This window comes from Rhea pennata, chromosome 25 (assembly GCF_028389875.1).
Source record: "Rhea pennata isolate bPtePen1 chromosome 25, bPtePen1.pri, whole genome shotgun sequence".
Lineage (NCBI taxonomy): Eukaryota > Metazoa > Chordata > Aves > Rheiformes > Rheidae > Rhea > Rhea pennata.
This window is the reverse complement of record NC_084687.1, coordinates 8,277,360-8,295,246: the sequence shown is the minus strand read 5'-3', so window position 1 is coordinate 8,295,246 and position 17,887 is coordinate 8,277,360. Positions and strand designations below refer to the sequence as shown.

Below are 17,887 nucleotides of genomic sequence, written 5' to 3'. Positions count from 1 at the left end.
TATGAATGAAGCACATCACTGTATCATGTTGCAGCCCCATCCCACATACCAAATATCTTACAGCTCCCACCTCAGGATCAGAAGATTGGTATGTATTGCTTGAACCCAGTTAAAAACACCTAACTTTCAAATAGACCAAATTCAGCGTAGGGGATAAAGGATTGGAACTGGCATTGTATAAACGGAAAGTAGATACTATGATAAAACAGTTATTCTAGGTCCATGAAATTGCTGAATAGCATTTTCTAGAATGAAATGTTTCAGTTTATTTACTACCAAAGACACACAAAGCCTATGGCAGTACACAGTACAGATCCATAACAATGACTTTTTTGAATGCAGTCCCAACAATCCCTTTCACCTGCAGCATTCTGGCTAGTCAGTGATTTAAAATCATCTATATGGGTTTATATAATTTGTTCTCCATCAGTAAACCTATTTAGTACAGTTAGTGAATACAAGGGGAAAGGAAAAGAAGCACATTTTTCTCATTGCCTTCCTATAACTTCAGGATGAAGACTGTCAATCTATTTAAATTGAAAAATAAATAAATAAATCCCTCGACCAGTAGGCAGGCCTTAAAGCAATTTATACACTGTTGTCCCAAAATCTGGGTTCTGCTACCCGTAAAAACATTCTCTTCTGTCTATTAACTGCCACTGCTCTCTAAGAGCCTTCATATGAAACTTCACAAGAAGTGCTGCTATTACGTTTTACTAAAAAAGAGATACTATATGATAGAAACAGAGAAGAATGAAAAATTAAACACTAATTTTAGAAAGTCTCTCTCCTGCCTGAGATTTTCTTTCCAGCTGGACACAAGGGTAAGACCAATGCTGACAAAGATTTTCATTGCAATGTCTGAATTAGTTGCTAGATGCAACTACCAGCAGTAAACTAAATGCCTATGAAGGCCCGCATCTGCACTGATTTATGCTGGTTTCAGGCATTGCTGTTTAACTTCATAGTGGGAGAGCAAAAGATTAAAAAACAGCTTAGTTTCCCTACTACAGATTAATTCAGCTATCCAGCTGCTTAACAAAGAATGGGCTCATTCTATTGATCTAATTTCCTACTACTTGTTGAGAGGACACAGTAGTCTGATCCAATGTTAAGAGACTCCACCTCCCAATAGCTCTTCCAGTAGTGCAGAATAATATAAGATGATCATGGGAACAGCAGCTGACAGAGTAATCCACAGAACCCATTGATTTTTCCCTCCCTGTTTATTCCTCACATTTTAATTGAATTTTGTGGTTCAGTAGTGGTTGGAGGCTGTGCTTTCAGAGTCAGCTAAAGTACGAAGTAAAAAGAGTTAAAGCAATGGGGGGAGGGGGAATCAAATTCTTGAGCTGTGTCCAACTGAAATTAGACAAAAATAGATTCAAAGATTCTCATTGCAAATTTGACTCTGGAATGAAGGTTGTGTGTTTTTTTGGGTTTTTTTTTTTTTTTTTTTTTTTTTTTTTTGTTGTTGTTGTTTTGGTTTGGGTTTTTCTTCTTTGCCCTCAATTCTTCCTTGCAATAAAGGGAACGTGAAAAGGAGAATACTGGGAAAGAGAAATTTTCTTGTTCCCAGCTAGCAGGTTAGAATTTTCAAGGGGGCTGGAGACTTTGAGGAACTCCATCTTGACCAGGTCCCAGAAGAAAGTTAACAGGGTGGAACAACTTGCTGTCAATCATCTCATAAATAAATACTTTCTTTGCCAGTAAGGACAGAACTTGGCTCATGGCCTCTCATCAATGCACTGTGTAAATGCTAGTTAGCTTACATGCTGGACATTTAAAGGCATTACAACATTAAATATCGGTCTAAGGGAAATGGAGACATTCAAAAATAAAGATCAACAGTTCACTACTTCTGCAGCTCTGGGCAGAGCCCTCACATGCACTGTCTTTCCCTGTGCTTAAGTGAGTTTACCTCCAGTTAAATAATAGTACTTTCCACCATTTGAGAACATGGCCCTGCACCTCTCTCTTTCTGCCTTACCTGGAGAAGGCCTTTAAGAATCTAGGAGCTGAGATTTACAAACATCCTCAGAGACTCTGATGATACACTCCAGCTCAGTATCTCCCTATTCTCCACTGTCCCATGCAAGCAGCAGGCAATTTATACTCTTTCAGAGCACTGTCACAAAATCACAGTTCCATTCCAAAATGCCTGTGAGCTGTGCTATATTCTTTTTCAAAAGTTCAAGCAACTAAAGAACTGATAGGCCATATGCAAACAAAAAACACATTTCTGTAAAAAGAAAGAGAACACACACACACCACTTTTCACTTCAACTATAGGGTTTATACGATGACTTGTCAGATGCCCACACAAGTTTGGCTTGCATAAAGTTTGTGTAAGTTTGTAAGATGCCCACAAAAGAACTGCATGCATAAAGTCAAGGTCAGAGCCGAAGAAGAAAGCAGGCACTCTTTTAACCTCGGGTAAGGAATACTGGAGGTCCACAGTTGCTTACCACCTATGTTCTGAACACAGATCACCGATGCAAGACTACATCAATCAATATGATAGTTCAGTGAGACACACAGAAATGGTGACCAGGCTGAAAAAGCTGAGATGGCTAGATGACATACAATAACATTTTAGAAGTCTGGTTTCTGACAGCACTTCCAGCTTCTACAAAGAGTTCCAGTGTCTAGAAGCATGCAATGCATTGTGCTCAGCTGCTAGAAAATGGCAAAGTTAATGCCTGCCTGTTGCCTAGTGTAGTGACAAAGTATTGCTGAGCGTGCACTGCAGTTAGCAATAGCAAGTTTATTCAACTCCTTATTAATGTCACAGTCTTTCTCATTGAGAAATAGTTCCTCTAATGTTTAGGGACACCATGTAATGTTTCTGAGAACTTGAATGGTACTCATGAGCCCTATCTGGGTTCTCAGAACTCTCTCTGCTTTGTGAAAAATAACTTTTTTTTAATAGCAGAATCAAAAGGGCCTTCTGTTCTTTATGTCTAAAAAAATAAGCTTATGTACAACATGAGATTCGTAAGTTTGAGTTCTGCTCTTAATATAGTAATACTTATAATTCCTAGGTAAATTTCCAAGCAGAATATGTTTAGCCATCTGACAGCTTATATTTGGAATGATAAAAATTTTGGAAAGGCTTATGGAATGACAAACTCAATGTGAAATTCTTAAAATTGTATTTGCATGACCTGGGGAGAATAGTAAGAAGAGAAAAATCCAAAATACCAACACTACCTTTTCACATAATGAAGAATAGTTTTAAAATGTGATAAAATTTAGTGCTTCAAATGGATCACAGCAGAGGAAAGAGAATGATGCCAAGAAACATAGTAGAATGGCAGGAATCCATGTGGAGCCAAGCTTTCAACACTGCAGATATTGGGTATTCATGCAAAAGCAAAGCTTGACACTCCCCACAAGGCTGCTGTATGTCCATGTCTAGCCAAAAGACCATGATCTTTTAGGAAGAAAAAAAAAGGGGGGGGGGGGAAGTGAGGCATAAGTCTTCAGCAATATTGGTTATCTGCAATTTTTTCTACATAGCAATCATAGAATGGACCATTTTTTCCCCCACATAACCTTGTTCCATCTAGATGCCAGTGCAGAGGTACAGGAGCATCTTACCACTCAAGAGTCATGCTCTGCAGGAAGGAACAAGCAGCAGGCTAGTGACACGTGCAAAGACTGCCAGATATGAAATGGCTGTGACAGTCAGGATGGAGACTTAACATGAAGCACATTGGATAATCTTCTTGATGTTTTGTCATCGCTCTTTGCAGCTTTGCACTGGCATCCCCTTCCTTTTTTCCAAGAGCAAAAAATTTTGCAAGGTTATTTATGTCCTATCCTCATATAGGTTATCAGCTCTCACAGTGCTTTTCATTGACCATGAGATAGCTTTCACTCTTGTGCAATACAAATTGTTCTCTGCTCTTTCCTATGCTGTTTTGTTTGCATGGGAAGAGCATCCCTGCCAGATCAGTGCCCTGCTTCAGATCCTTCTTTATCACAATATTTACAAATGGAAAGCTCACACATTTGTGCTGAGACAACATCCCATTTTGCAGATCAGTAGCTTTCCTTTTGCCCACTTGGCATCATTCACATGTGCTCTCCTGTTTCCAGGCTCTTTCTTCAGATGAGGAGATCTTCCTGTCTTGCTTTTGTCCAACTGGATTTTCTCCCTGAAATCTTTTAAATAGGGATCGTTAAACAAAGGTTCAGCTATACCATCTCTCCTACAGTTTCTTGTAGTCTCTTTGCTTTGCTTTGGCTCTGCCCAAAACTGCCACTTTGCTCCATGCTGCTTATTCCAACTTCTCAGTGTGTTCTGTTACATGGAATAAAGTTTGAAACCGAAGGCTGCTTTTGATAAGTCCACATTTGATAAACTTATTTTCTTCTAAACTGAGCCATGCTCAGAGAATCTCATTCTGGCTAACCAAACTGGTTAGCACTGAATATAAGCAACAGCAACACAGGTTTAGTTCTCTGCATTTGGACATTTCCTAATTCAACTTTCCAGGACTCCTGTAACTGCAAATTTATACTATCACCACTCAATGTGCAAGGTCATGTAAACTGTATCAGTTCCCCACAACAACTTTATGTGGATCAGCTTGACAGAAGCTTTTCTGCAGGCAGGTATCAAACATTGACCAGCAATCACTGCGGAATAGAGAGGTAATCTCCTTTTCTTAATTCAGGCAAAATATGATCCCTCTATATTAAGAGTATCATAGATATTTTTCAAAGACTTTGAAAAAAAATCATGAAATATGCCTGTTGATTTAATAAGTACTTAGTGGATGGTTAAATAAATGCATTTTTAAAAGGAATTTCAATCATTGTCAAGAGTTCCAAGCTATAACGAACTCAATGCACCACTTGTCTCATCATAGATATACTACTCTTTCTTGGTTGCTATTCATCCCTGGCAAAATAGTTAACTCATTCATTTCAGGTCTAAAGAAACAGTACAAATCTCTCAGTGATAGTATATTCACATCTTCTGTAGAGTCTGTAGAGTCTCTTATTCTTTAATAGTGTATAGAAAAAGTTCATGTTCGCTGAGCACTACATGGCTGCATTATGTAAAGCTGCTGCTAGCAATATCAAAACATATTAAAAGTTTAACTCAGACAATGTGTTTCAGAAGAATTTGCTTTCTTTGGAGCTGGAATGTCCCCATAAAAAGGCATGATCTGTACTAGACAGAGCTGTCCAATGGTCTGCAAATGCTGCACATTATGTCCTGGAGTAAACTCTGCTTTCTTCTAACCCAAATTGGTTTGAATTCCTCCTGTGCATGCAAAGAACATTTCTGAACAATACTGAAGCTACATGTTTTTAACCTGAATTTTGATTTGTGTGTTTGCCTTATGTAGAGAGTGTTTTCAGGTTTTAGTGATTGCGAGTCTACTGATAATGCCATCAAGCCCCTTCACTGTACTTTTTCTTTCCCCTTTCTTTTTATGGGGTGTGGGGGTGGGGTGTTAACATGTCCCTGAAAAGCAGAACCATTCCTGTTTTCAAGGCTTGCCCCATTATCCCATCTGATTTGACCAAAAAACGTATTTTTCCCCAAATTCCCTCTTCCTGCTAGCCCTCTGAAACTACTGTTATTTAGGTAGACCTCTGCAGCATACAATGATACAGCTGAACACATGCACACTCTTAACTTCTCCCTGCACAATACTTCGAGTATTTCACTTTTCTTTCCCTCTCAGTCAGCCTCTCACCTCTGTTTTGCCTCATACTCTGCTGTGCCCCTCACCATCTGCCATAGTTTCACCATTTCTCCCGAAAGCATTGTATTCCCTAGTCCTTCCCACTAACCCTTCCTGTTAATACCTATGTTTTGACATTAGAGCACAAGGCAGACAGGCAAGCACAGGAGATGTAAAAGTGAGTCAGTTGAGAGCTTCACTTTACTGCTGATGAAGGCTGAGGGATTTTAATTTTGGAGACTTTGAGAAGATTTACCCAGCAATGCAGAAGTAGAAATCACTTCTGTATTACTGGAAGAAAAATCTGAGTGCTACAGTCCTACCAGGGTTGACTCCATGACCATTTTTCCTCATGGTAAAATTGTAAAGTTGTGCCTTCATTCAGTTTTTGCCTTAGAATGCTTCTCACATACAGAATTATGCCTCTTACTACAGAATAACTTAATATATATAAAGCACTTACACACCAGCTCAGTCCAAAGGTACTTCTGGCCTGGAGCTGTCTCCAACAGTGACCAGAAGATATGTAGGAAAACAGTGCAAGAAACAGGGAAAGTGCAGAGCAACTCTTCCTATCATATACCCTCCCAGTTTACTGCCTTTTTTAGTAGTAAAGACAAGCTGCAACTTTGGCAAGGAGTGCCAGCTTTTTACACTTTCACCATTCCTATTGTTCTTACACAATACAGGCTCAAGTCCTGGGAGACAAGTATGACACGAAATGCATTTAGAGCACTGCAGTAAATATGATCATTTGCATTTCTTTTTAGCCTTTCTTCCCCAAAGCTTCGTTATCATTTATCCTTAAAGGGCAAGAAGATATCAGACATAGAAATGGTGAAGAGTAGGAACACTTCTGACTTTCATGATGCCAGGCCAGGATCCCTCCAACAAGGCACACTCTTCAAGACATTTTAAAGTGTTTGACAGTCCAAGGCTTCTGTCCTTAACAGCCACGTAAATCTGACTCCAAATTTGATGTTTAGCCTGTGCTCCTAATTTCATACGAGCACTTCCTACTACATTGTACCTCCCCTGGATATTACACCCTTGCTGTATGACTGAGCGGACTAGTGCTGACTGCATAAGCTAGAGTCAGCTGCAACTAGACACTGAAGCTTGTGTATGTGTACACACACTATTTATAAATGCAGTGGCTATAACCCTTGTGCTTTAGGATAATAGTGATATTCTGACATCTAACAGACAGCAAGGGATTAAAAGAAAATAATTCTTGATGACTTTTTTTTTGGGAGGGGGGACAAGACAGGAAAAGAAAAGCATGTGTGCGTGTTGGGGGTGGAATGGAGTCCTCCAAAAAAGACAGGACTATCTGCTCTTAGCAGCAAGGACGGATTGGTGTTCAGTCTGAGATATAACTCACATGCCTGAAGGAAAACTGCAGGAAAGGCCTGATCTTCCTACTGTGGAAGTTAAAAGGCTTTGTCAATATATGCAGAATATGAACCAAACAGGAAAAAAATAGCAGCAGGCTTGCAACCTAATGCCACTATTCTTTTCAGTGAATAAAAGCCACTTGAAAAAAAAAAATTAAGGGAAAAAAAAAAAAAAAAAGAGAGAGATGTTTTACACTTCATTGTTGTGAATCCAGTCTCCAAGCTTAGATAGTCACTCTCTCTCAGGTTGCACAAGGCTATACATTCCCCCCAAACCAGCAGTCTCTCCAAGCACATTTTCTTTTTATAATAAAAATAACATTTTGAAAGTAAAATTGCTCTGTGACAAGAATAAATAACAGAACAGCAGCTGTAGTGATTAGCTTGCAAGTACTTGCATAATGCAATGCTAATGAGCTGAAATACACTCTAGCAGAATAACAAAATGATTTCTTCACATGGAGGAAGGCATTTATTTTTAATCATTATTATTATTACTTCTTTTATTCCCCCCTGCTCTTTAAATGAGCATTTGCCTCACTAGATGGCTAGACTACTGTTCTACCAGGTATCTCCACTGCTTACAAACATCACACAGCTCAGAGCATTTAAGAAAACATGTTTGTCTCTGAGAAATCACATACACAAGTCTTTAGGTACCTTTCTCCATCAACATCCTGAGTCCTGCGTGAAGTCCTAGTCTCAGGAAGGGCATAATGGTTCAGAGAAGGGCAAATGCAATGTTTAAGGTGATGGAATGGCTGCTTTATGAGGAGAGATTGAGGCTCTTTGGAGAGGAAGAAGATGGGGAGGGGTAAAACGAAGGCTTACAAAATCCTGAAGTTAGTGGGTAAGGTGAACGTGGAACTGCCATTCAGGAAACCTGACAATACTAAAACTTGGGCCTACTAAAACTTTTGTTCTTAAATCTTTAATTAACAATGAAAAAAACATTCATTTACTATAGAATGCAGGCTAAAAGTTGCTGCTTTCTTATGTTGGTATATGAAGAGTGAATAACAGTGGCTGTTTTTAATTACAGCCACACGATAGAGCGCTAGACACGCAGTAGAACCATGCTGTACAGCAATTCCTGAACGTGCTCCACCTTAGAAACAGAGAAGCAATGCTTGGAGAAACTCCTGCAGATGGGATTTTTTTTCAGAAATCATTTCAGCTTAAGGAAATCAGATCTCAAGTGATTGCAATCTGTGGTTCTCCTTAAAGAACTGCCTCTAAGATTCCTGGTGTTAGAGTGTTAATTCATTTATGGTAAAGCACAGGCAACTTGAAAACTTTCACAGGACTGAAGTGTTTGAAAAAAATTCACTGATACTGTAAAACCTGTGCTGATACTAGAGTTTTGAAAAATCCAAGATGAACTTTAAAGCAGTCATAGAATGTCTATTATCATAAACTAATTGCCACCTTTGCCATTTTTTTTTAAACTTGGCTTTATAGTTTGGCTACATTTTGCTATTACTTCAGTTATTACTTCAGTTTCTTCTGTTGAGACACAGATGTTCTCTTGAGATCTTTCAGCACAACTGATGCCCCAAGAAAGATGTTTTAGGCAGGGTGTTTATTGAAAAAGAGGGGGGCCAGCCAATCTGGACCTCTTATGAGCATATTCAGACCAATGGGCAGATAGAGAGATTTAATGAAATGCTTGATTTTACGCTTAAGGATTTTGTATACTAGCAATTTGAATGCAGAATTGTTTGTCCAATCTCCTCATTAAGATTTAAGCAACAAAGCAGCCTTTCTAAATAATGCAGAGTTCTCCTGTAGTCTACTTTATGATAGAAGGCCAAGAGGCACCACATATTTAGTGAGAATATTTAGTACAGTGCTCTTAGTCCCTGAGATGCTCCCAAACCTCTTGCTTTTCAGGGCCTCTGAAGTCTCCCTTGAGAAAAATTACAACATGCTGCCCTGTGGGGCTTGCGTCTAGATCGGACCCTGTGGTATCTCCTGTTCAATATGTTTGTGCTTGCACTGCTACAGATGAAGGTTCGGCATTGAAACCCTGAAGGAAGCAAAAATTCAGATACGATCATATGTCATCTGCCCACTAACACGGCAAAAGCAATCAGTTACAATACTCATTCTCAGTAGATACTATTATTGGCTCTAAGTGGCTGCCAGTTCCCAGAGCACATTAGCAAAGCATGGGTGTACTGGTAAGTTAGTCTCAACATCTCCGAGTGCATTATGCACACACAATGAAGTCGGACTTTGACAAGGAGAAGTAATTTCTATTAGAGCATGGCAAAAGAGTAATAGAGAGCAAGAAAAGAAAAACTGAGGCCCATTTCATAGACCAAACAGCAGGGAAGAGTCATTCTCTGCCAGAGTCAGTGCTCTTCTCTGGTCCCAATTCATTTGCAGCAAGCAGAGAAGCAACGCTAGGAGCAAGGTTTCTCAGGGAACCCAAGCATGACAGCCTCACTGTCCAGTAACACGTGATGTGTCTAAGCCTCCTATAGCATGTTGTCATTTCATGCTGACATTCGGTGAGTCAGCCTTGAAACAGCTGTGGGTCTCACTGATGGGTCTAATACCCCCAAAAGGGGGAAATAGCTGTTAGGCCATGCAGATTCTAGCAGGATTAACACTAGCAGAGTGTTTGTGGCATATTCCCACTCGGCAAAATGGGGGAAACATGCATTTGACTTTATTTCTTGAAATGTTCCTGTAATGGAAGCATATGTGATGGTATACCAGATCATACGTGGTTATAAAACTGTGTCAAAGGAGCTTTTGTCTACAAAAGAGCCTCACAAGTCCACTACTAGTGAACTCTGACTGACAACTCTTTGTCATTTTCACGGAGACTTCAGATTCCAACCCAGCCACAGTTCAGTCAAGTGCAACAAGCTATGCCTAAGGATAAAACTATGCAGCCACTAAGCGGAGTATCTTACAACCTTTTATTCTCTTATAGAGCAGCACTAAAACAACATCCGAGTACTGATTTTCAAAATTCAGAGTTCCTTTTATGTTTTAAAAAGCATTTCTGTGCTAGTTTTAACACTTACTATTGGTTTGTAGTGAGGGTAAAGTATTCTAATAAAACCACAGGCTTGTGTATTCCAGAAGTATTTGTAGTTACTGTCTCTTTCCAAATAACTTATCAGCCAAAAAAAATCTCTGCTGCATCCAGAGAGGAACGCTATGTAATGTTATTCTCTTAGCTCTGCTTTGCCTATATTTCACTACCATAGGAATTATATTCTGCCTGTAAAAGCACTTGGATGATCAACAGATCGTTTACTTTTACTAATATCAGGCTTTTGAGATGTTTTATTTTATAGCAAAATGGTTTGTTTCTACTGTACCCTCTATAAATAACCAAAAGGGAACAAACAATATTAATGCAAATCACTTCCATAACTCACCATAACTGAATGCTTTCTATCACTGCTTGGTTTGAACTGCAGTATATTGGGAATGCATCATGTACAGATCAATTTCTCAACATGGCTAAGCTGATTCTGTATGTATTATTGATTCAACTGAGAAACCATGTGGCATAAAAAGTTAAGAAAATATTTACAGGAGACTGAGTCCTACAGTCATTCAGTAATGAACTTGTTTCTATGACCTATTTATTCAGGACCCATGAGTGAGCTTCTCTTTTTTGTTTGTTTGTTTGTTTTTTCTTAGCTTCTGCCCTACACATAACACTATAATATAATGCTACACAAACTTAATGAAGCCAGAGTAGACCACCCATCTATCAACTTCTTTGTTTTTGACTAACACAAGAGAATTCGTGTTGTGACCATTCCTTCTGGTCTCTCAGTTAGCATCTATTTGGCCAAATGTGGGTTAACTTCCTACAGCCAAGTAGTAGGGGTTAAGTTTACTATCTCTTTATATTGAATTTAGCTTTAGGACTACAGCTCTCAGACAAGCTTACATAAAAACTTCCTGATAATAGAACGTTGCTGTCTTAAGACTGGAAATAATAAGTATTCCTTTAGGTAAAATAGACTATCTTACACTTTTGAAAGCCTTATTTGAGAGGTTTAAAATACTTTCACATTCACATCCAAGCACCTCCAGATAGCTTGGGGGATTTATTTTTGATTTATCTTTTTTCCATGTGAAAATCCAGCCCTACAAGAAAGTATTGAATGTAACTGTCAGCACATGTGCCTGTGCCTACAAACACACACACACACACACACACACTTAAGTATAGCTGAAGAAAATAGGATTTTTTTACACTCATCCCATCCCCTATGCTTTCATGGGATGTTTGGAAAGCTTGTAATGCTTTGTGAGCACTTTTCTTAACAATCTGACACCTCTCTATGTACCAAGATTACAGCAACAGTAGCGCTACTCACATGTGTTACTTTCACACTCAAAATGATTTCAGACATAAATGAGGACTCTTTCAGTTCTGCCAGCTTTGTTCCTCAAAAAGAGTTGCTTATAAATCAAAAAGCCTAGCCACTTCTTCTGAAACACCCTCCCTAAAACTCTTTCAGCAGCACAAAAGACAGCAACCCCAGGAGGAATTCACCTCCCATCCTCAAGCCCTCTTACAGTCCTAAACAACCCACATAAACACCAAACACCTTTTTCCTACCCTGTACTTCCTTCAATCTCTAACTTGTATGGATAGAAGTGCTGCTGCAGGGAGAGGAGGCTGTGACAATCCACAACTGCTCTTTTGGGGCTTAGGACAACACTGAACTCAGCCTAATCATCAGAACAGCCACAGCCCAGCTCATCAGAGACAAAGCATTTCAGCTGTGGTCACCTCTCTCAGCAGTGCTGCTCTTCCTTTTGGTTTGTGTGCTTTTGGTTTCCTGAAAAAAATATGTTAGTGTGCTACATAGCAATGCTTTGCTGGAAGACAATGGATTGACTAACTTTTAGGGGAAAAATCACAGAATTGGTAAGGTCAGAAGGGACCTCTGGAGATCATCTAGTCCAAGCCCCCTGCTCAAGCAGGGTCACCTAGAGCATGTTAGACAGGGTTGCATCCAGGTGGGCTTTGAGTATCTCCAGAGAAGGAGACTCCACAACCTCTCTGGGCAACCTGTTCTAGTGCTCTGTCACTCTCACAGTGAAGAAATTCCCCCTCACGTTCAGGCGGAACTTCCTGTGCTTCAATTTCTGCCCATTGCCTCTTGTCCTTTCGCATGGCACTACTGAAGAGTTTAGCCACATCCCCTTGACACCCCCACTTCAGGTACTTATACGCATTGATAATATCCCCCCTCAGTCTTCTCTTCCCCAGGCTGAAGGGGCCCAGCTCTCGCAGCCGTTCCTCAGAGGGCAGATGCTCCAGCCCTCTGATCATCTTTGTAGCCCTCCGCTGGACACTCTCCAGCAGCTCCATGCCTCTCTTGCACTGGGAGCCCAGGACTGGACACAGTACTCGAGATGAGGCCTCATCAGGGCTGAGGAGAGGGGCAGGATCACCTTCTTCGACCTGCTGGCAACACTCTTCCTAATGCACCCCAGGAGACCATTGGCCTTCCTGGCCACAAGGGCAGATTGCTGGCTCATAGTCAACTTCTCATCCACCAGGTCCTTCTCTGCACAGCTGCTCTCCAGAACATCAGCACCTAGCTTGTACTGGTGCCTAGGGCTGAGGAGCTACTCTGTCCCATATTTACTGATGAAGACATGGAAGAGGATGGGACCCAGTATTGAGCCCTGGGGAACTCCACTAGCCACAGGAATGGAGGAACTTGTTCATGGAAGCTCACACAGGAGGACATGGGGGATTGGAGGTTATTGCAGTAGAGGCTGAGGAATAACTGCATGCAAAACTGTAAGAGAACCATGATTCCTTAGTTTGGTGCTTACAGAAGAACTTCTCTCCATGCAGCAGCTTCTCTGATTCCAGAACACATCTTTTCCTTGCTCAGCCTGACATTACTAGTCCCTTACCTTGTGATCAGTGACTTCTGGCATAAGTAAGAGAAACTCCAATTCATGAAAGATAGAAGTTAAGCATCCATGCTTGTAGTAAGAGTTTTCTGTTTAAATCTGTGGTTCAGAGCACTGCTAAAAGAGGAAGATACATGAAATCCGTGCTCAGCTCTGAGCATAGCAATCTATCCTGGATTACATCTGTGCATGGCTAGTATACCTGTAGGACAACACCTATTCCGGAAGCTAGAAATGTAGAAATGCTGTTTGTTTGGGGTACATGGGAATGTATGGAAAAACAATACAAGCCAGTGCTTTTTCCCAGGCACTGATGCAGCTATCTTTCTTGCTCATATCAGCCTGCTGGTATGCGGGAATGAGGTACTTGAGGAGGATTTCATTAGACAAAAATAAGTGCTTGTGGTACAGATTGAGTAAAAATTCAAACTGTGTTATTGTTTACTGTGTCCAAAATAGTTCTCATGACCATACTTTTAAGAAAACATATGCAGTTCTTGCCAAGAAATCAGTTGGAGAGATGCTAAACACAAGCATGCACTAACTTTAAGTCAGAAAAGAGCATACCTTTTTATCTCTTTCTTTTTATATGTTGTTCATATACATACATACATATATATATATATATATATATATATACACACTATGCTCTAATGCTCTTTCAAATTTTCAGCAAAAAATCATAACCTGAGGATATTCTAATGAAGTGAGACAAATTTTCAACACAATAATATCCTGGCATTCCTGCAATGAAATACGAATCTAAGGCCAAATCCCAAGAACAAGTTTTACAGGCAAAACTTGCACAAACTCTGATGGCTGTCTGTGTGAACGAAGACCTTACAATCTGGCCTGTGACTGGCATCTTGTGTGGGAAGTCACTTTTTTTCAGTAAAACAAACCATCCGAACTGCATAATTCCGAGAATTTAGGAAAGTAGCTTCAGTACTTGTACTATACATTTTGTGTTGCAATTTCCTTAAGGATTTTTCAGCCAATTTAAAATGGACACCACTTCCAAGAAAAGGTCTAGCACTGAAGACATTCTTATCTTTGGCACTGCACAAAAGGATTGTAAGACTTGTCTACGACTTCCAATAAAATAGGAGGATATGCGTGGTTCGATTTCAGAGAGTATCATATTCACATGGTATATAAAAAACATCAGTATCTCAAAGCTATTTTGCCTTCTTCTTTGCACCTTTACATAGTACCTTCCACACATCTTTCCCTTCCCAGAAGGGTTTAAAGCATGAGTCTCTCCAGATGTCTGCCCTCTTCTGGAGGTAATCAAAGATGTTTGATTATTTCTATGTTTATAAAATGCAGTGATCTGTTTTTCAGTTGAAGACAATCTATATTTTTGCCTTGCATCCCTGTGAAATGACAAAGGTTACACTACACTAGTATGAGAACTATGAAATGCCAGGTGTCTGCTTTGTAGCTGTATTAAAAGTTCCTTCAATTTATTTAGTCAGCCAGCTATCTATTGCTTTTCTAATGCCTTATGTAATATTTCACTTTTGCATTTCTTCCGTGTATTTCTCAGTGCTTAAAACACACTGTTGCTCTGGTAGAATGCTTAATTTTTCTCCACAAAAATAAAGCAGAAACATTTCCATATTTCTCTATTACTTACAATAAGCATGTCACGTACAGAACATTATGGCTGAAAGGGACCTCATATAATCTTTTCCTCTGCCCCAAGTCAGGATAAACTATTTCCTTATTACTCCGCATCAGTGTTGGCTGACCCTGTTAAAGACATCTGATAGCGAGGACTGCACATTTTTTGCCGACAACCTAGTCCACTGCTTCATCAGTTTAATGCTGGTTTTTCCTTATGCTTGTTCATAGACTCATGACATGAATAAAGGGCTCTAACAATTGCTTTCACAAGGAGCTGCAACTTTGCCTTCGTGAGCTCTCATCTTTAAATACAGCACAAGTATTACTATGCAAAGCAGAAATTCTTAAGACAAAAAGTACCTTAAAGAGAATTTCAGTTCTTGACAGGGGAACCAGGAAGTTCAAACTTTTCCTTGGTCATACAGCCAGTGCATGCTTCGAAACTTTCACTGCACATCTGTGCATCACTGCATGGACTAGGCACCAAGCCAAAGGCTGGATTCCTACGAGTCCATGCAGCTCCCACATGTTTACAGCACTAGGACCCAGAGGGAGCTTAATTCCTGTGAGTCAGTGCAGCTAGCTGAGCCCTGAGAGCAGTGAATGAGGCTGGAAAGGCAGAGGGAACGTGAATGGCTCTTCTGGCTTGGGAAAGTGTCCACGGACAAGGGTGCTACGGACCGCAAAACAGCGGGGACACCCCTAAGGATTCCCTCTCCCTCCAGTGCTGAGTGGTAACAGCTCTGAGGTGAGTGACCCCACGACAGTCAAAGGGTTTTCACAAAACAACTAATGTTGTTGTTGCATCAGTTGTGGAAGTTTCATATCTTTAAAAATTTGCCAGTGTGTTTTTGCTGTATTTTGATTTTCGCTTACTTAAAGGGATGAAGATCAGGTATCTTTGAAACATGGAGTACTCATTGCTTAGCAGCAACATTTGTTCAGAACAGCTTGGTCTAGTAAGACTGAAAATTGCATCTACTAATGCAGTTTAAACTGCATGCACATCTGGAAGGTGTTCATAAAGCATTTGTGGCTGAGTTCAAAGCTTGAAACATGCCCTAGTAAAAGCAACTTAACCTTAGAGAAATGTAAGCATTCTTACTCATTGTTTTTCATCTAGGTAAATCAGACCTTAGTTTTATTTGCATAGGTATAGCAGTTAACTTCTGTATGAAAATGCTTTACTGTCTGGGTTTGAATATTACATTTTTTTTAACACTTTCCTTCTTTTCTTTAATTCTACTCTAGGTAAGAACCCTTTTCTTTCTTTTTAAAAATAAATGAGTAAGAATTCTGGTAAATCCAAACATAATTGGCACAAGGCAGAAACCTTCCAGCTATAGGCAGAGCTGTAGCTCACTTTAGACCATGTATGCTCTAAGTCTACTTGGAAAAGCTTACGAACTTTTTGCTGTCTGATGGTTAGTGACAGGATGAGACTGACAATGTTTATTGATTTATCCTGGGTGATAATAACACTGTTTTATCTGAGATACCAGTCAGAGACAGGAATGGGGATCCCAGCAAGGGAGAGGGTAGGAATTTGTCTGCCGAGAACAAAAAGCGTTCATGCTTTCTTCACTTTAAGTTCTCCTTATACACTCAAGAAGTTTTAGAAAAACAGTGAAAGTGAGTGAGCTTGTCGGGCTGGTTTTTCCAAGCTGTCAAAGCTTGGAAGTTGCATTGTAACTGTTAGGCAGATAATTTGTGAATGTTTTCATATATTAGTGTATTACAATAAAGCCTCGTGGGTACTTTTTTGCTAAGCTAAAATAGAATGTGACAATTACCTGCAAAAAGACAGGCAGGAAGCTAACTTGCCTGTATGTTCATACTCATGGCAGTGCTGAGCTGTTTCAGGTACTATGGAAAACAGGCCTTTTTAAATGACCCTGACAACTACCATCTCACATTTATCCAAAACTCACAAGGTTACGATAGCATCTGCACTTTCACAAAAAAAAAGATTACAGTGATGGGATCAAGAAAATAAAATGGAGTGTCCACATGAGCAGGATTAACAAAGATTTGGCCCTTATATTAATCGTTAGGTGCATGAATCATTTTCTAAAAAAAATCTCAGTAAGGTCTAGAGAGTAGCTCTTCTGACAAATGTGCACAGTAAAGTAACAGTCATTTCACATCCTGATCAACCCCAGCTACTCACTCTGAAGGGATCTGTCAGTCTCACAACAGGGTAATTGTGGCTTTCCTGCACACTATTTTCACATCCTCCTAGTTTAGCAGTGTCCATTTTCTCACCCAAAATCTTAAGTTATCTTTTCAGGTGCCTTCATTTAAGTTCAGTGAAGAATTATAGCACACAAAGGATCATTCTAACCCATAGGCTAAGTTACTTAGAATGACTGTTATTTAGAATGATTAAGCCTACGTAATCATTGTAAAATGTTAATTTAAAAATTCAGGTTAGAAAAATACATAAAATGCTCATTTAGATTAGCGTTTTTAAGTGAAAAAGCTTTTCTTTAATGGAGTATATATAATAGCAGGATAGATGAAACACATTTGAAAACTAAATTACTTCAATCCATGGAATACATTCCGTAATTTCACCTTTGGTCATATACAAAATGTTCTTTTAAATGCAAATTCCATAATGCAAATTTCATTAATCAAATTTCTGCTTCTTTAAAAAATACCTTTGGATCTAACAGAATATTAAATATATATTAACATTAATTGCATTAAATTGAAGGCATCACTTGGAAAATATATTGATAATTTTAAGGAGGTAGTGTAGTTCTGCCATTGGTTTAGTGATATATTTCAAGAACAACAAAACAAAAAGGTTAAAAGAATTAATGATTTCACTCCAAAAGATTTAATATTACAACACCAGAAGCCTACACTGGTATTAGCGGGTTTAGAAATATTTGTCTATCCTTTAAATCTTAGTCCACTAAAAGCTAGTGAACTGCAACACCTTTCAAACCAGCTGCACCAATGGTGACCTCTGCTGGCAGCTGCCCACCCACCAAAAGTTTAAAGGGGTTGTTCAGAGAGTGACCATGAAATAAATCGTTTATTAGATCACTTGATACAGCTAGAGAAATGTAAGCTACTACGTCTTCCCTCAAGCTTTGTCTGATGGAAATGAGGGGTAACAGGCACATGTGACAGTGGTACCACAACTGCTTTTTTTTTTTCACAGAGGGAAGGACATTCTCCCTTATCTAAATTTGACTTCAGCGCTGTCACGGAGGCCAATGT

The 17,887-nt window shown here is 39.5% G+C and overlaps 1 protein-coding gene and 1 long non-coding RNA gene across 18 annotated transcripts in view; one reads left to right on the top strand and one right to left on the bottom strand.

Moving 5' to 3' along the window:
• LOC134150962 (uncharacterized) overlaps window positions 1-17,887 on the bottom strand; it is a 137,264-nt gene that overhangs the window by 26,407 nt on the left and 92,970 nt on the right. Inside the window, exon 5 of one of the 17 annotated variants that reach the window (XR_009960766.1) lies at window positions 4,014-4,170. The exons of the other annotated variants lie outside the window; for them this stretch is intronic. This is a non-coding gene — a long non-coding RNA (uncharacterized LOC134150962). The remainder of the gene's footprint in view (window positions 1-4,013; window positions 4,171-17,887) is intronic. 17 annotated transcript variants of the gene reach the window in all.
• The window catches only part of NGF (nerve growth factor), a 33,765-nt gene continuing 31,109 nt past the window's right edge, over window positions 15,232-17,887 (top strand). The window contains exon 1 of the mRNA XM_062595171.1: window positions 15,232-15,401. The gene's annotated coding sequence lies outside the window, so the exon portion shown is untranslated. The remainder of the gene's footprint in view (window positions 15,402-17,887) is intronic.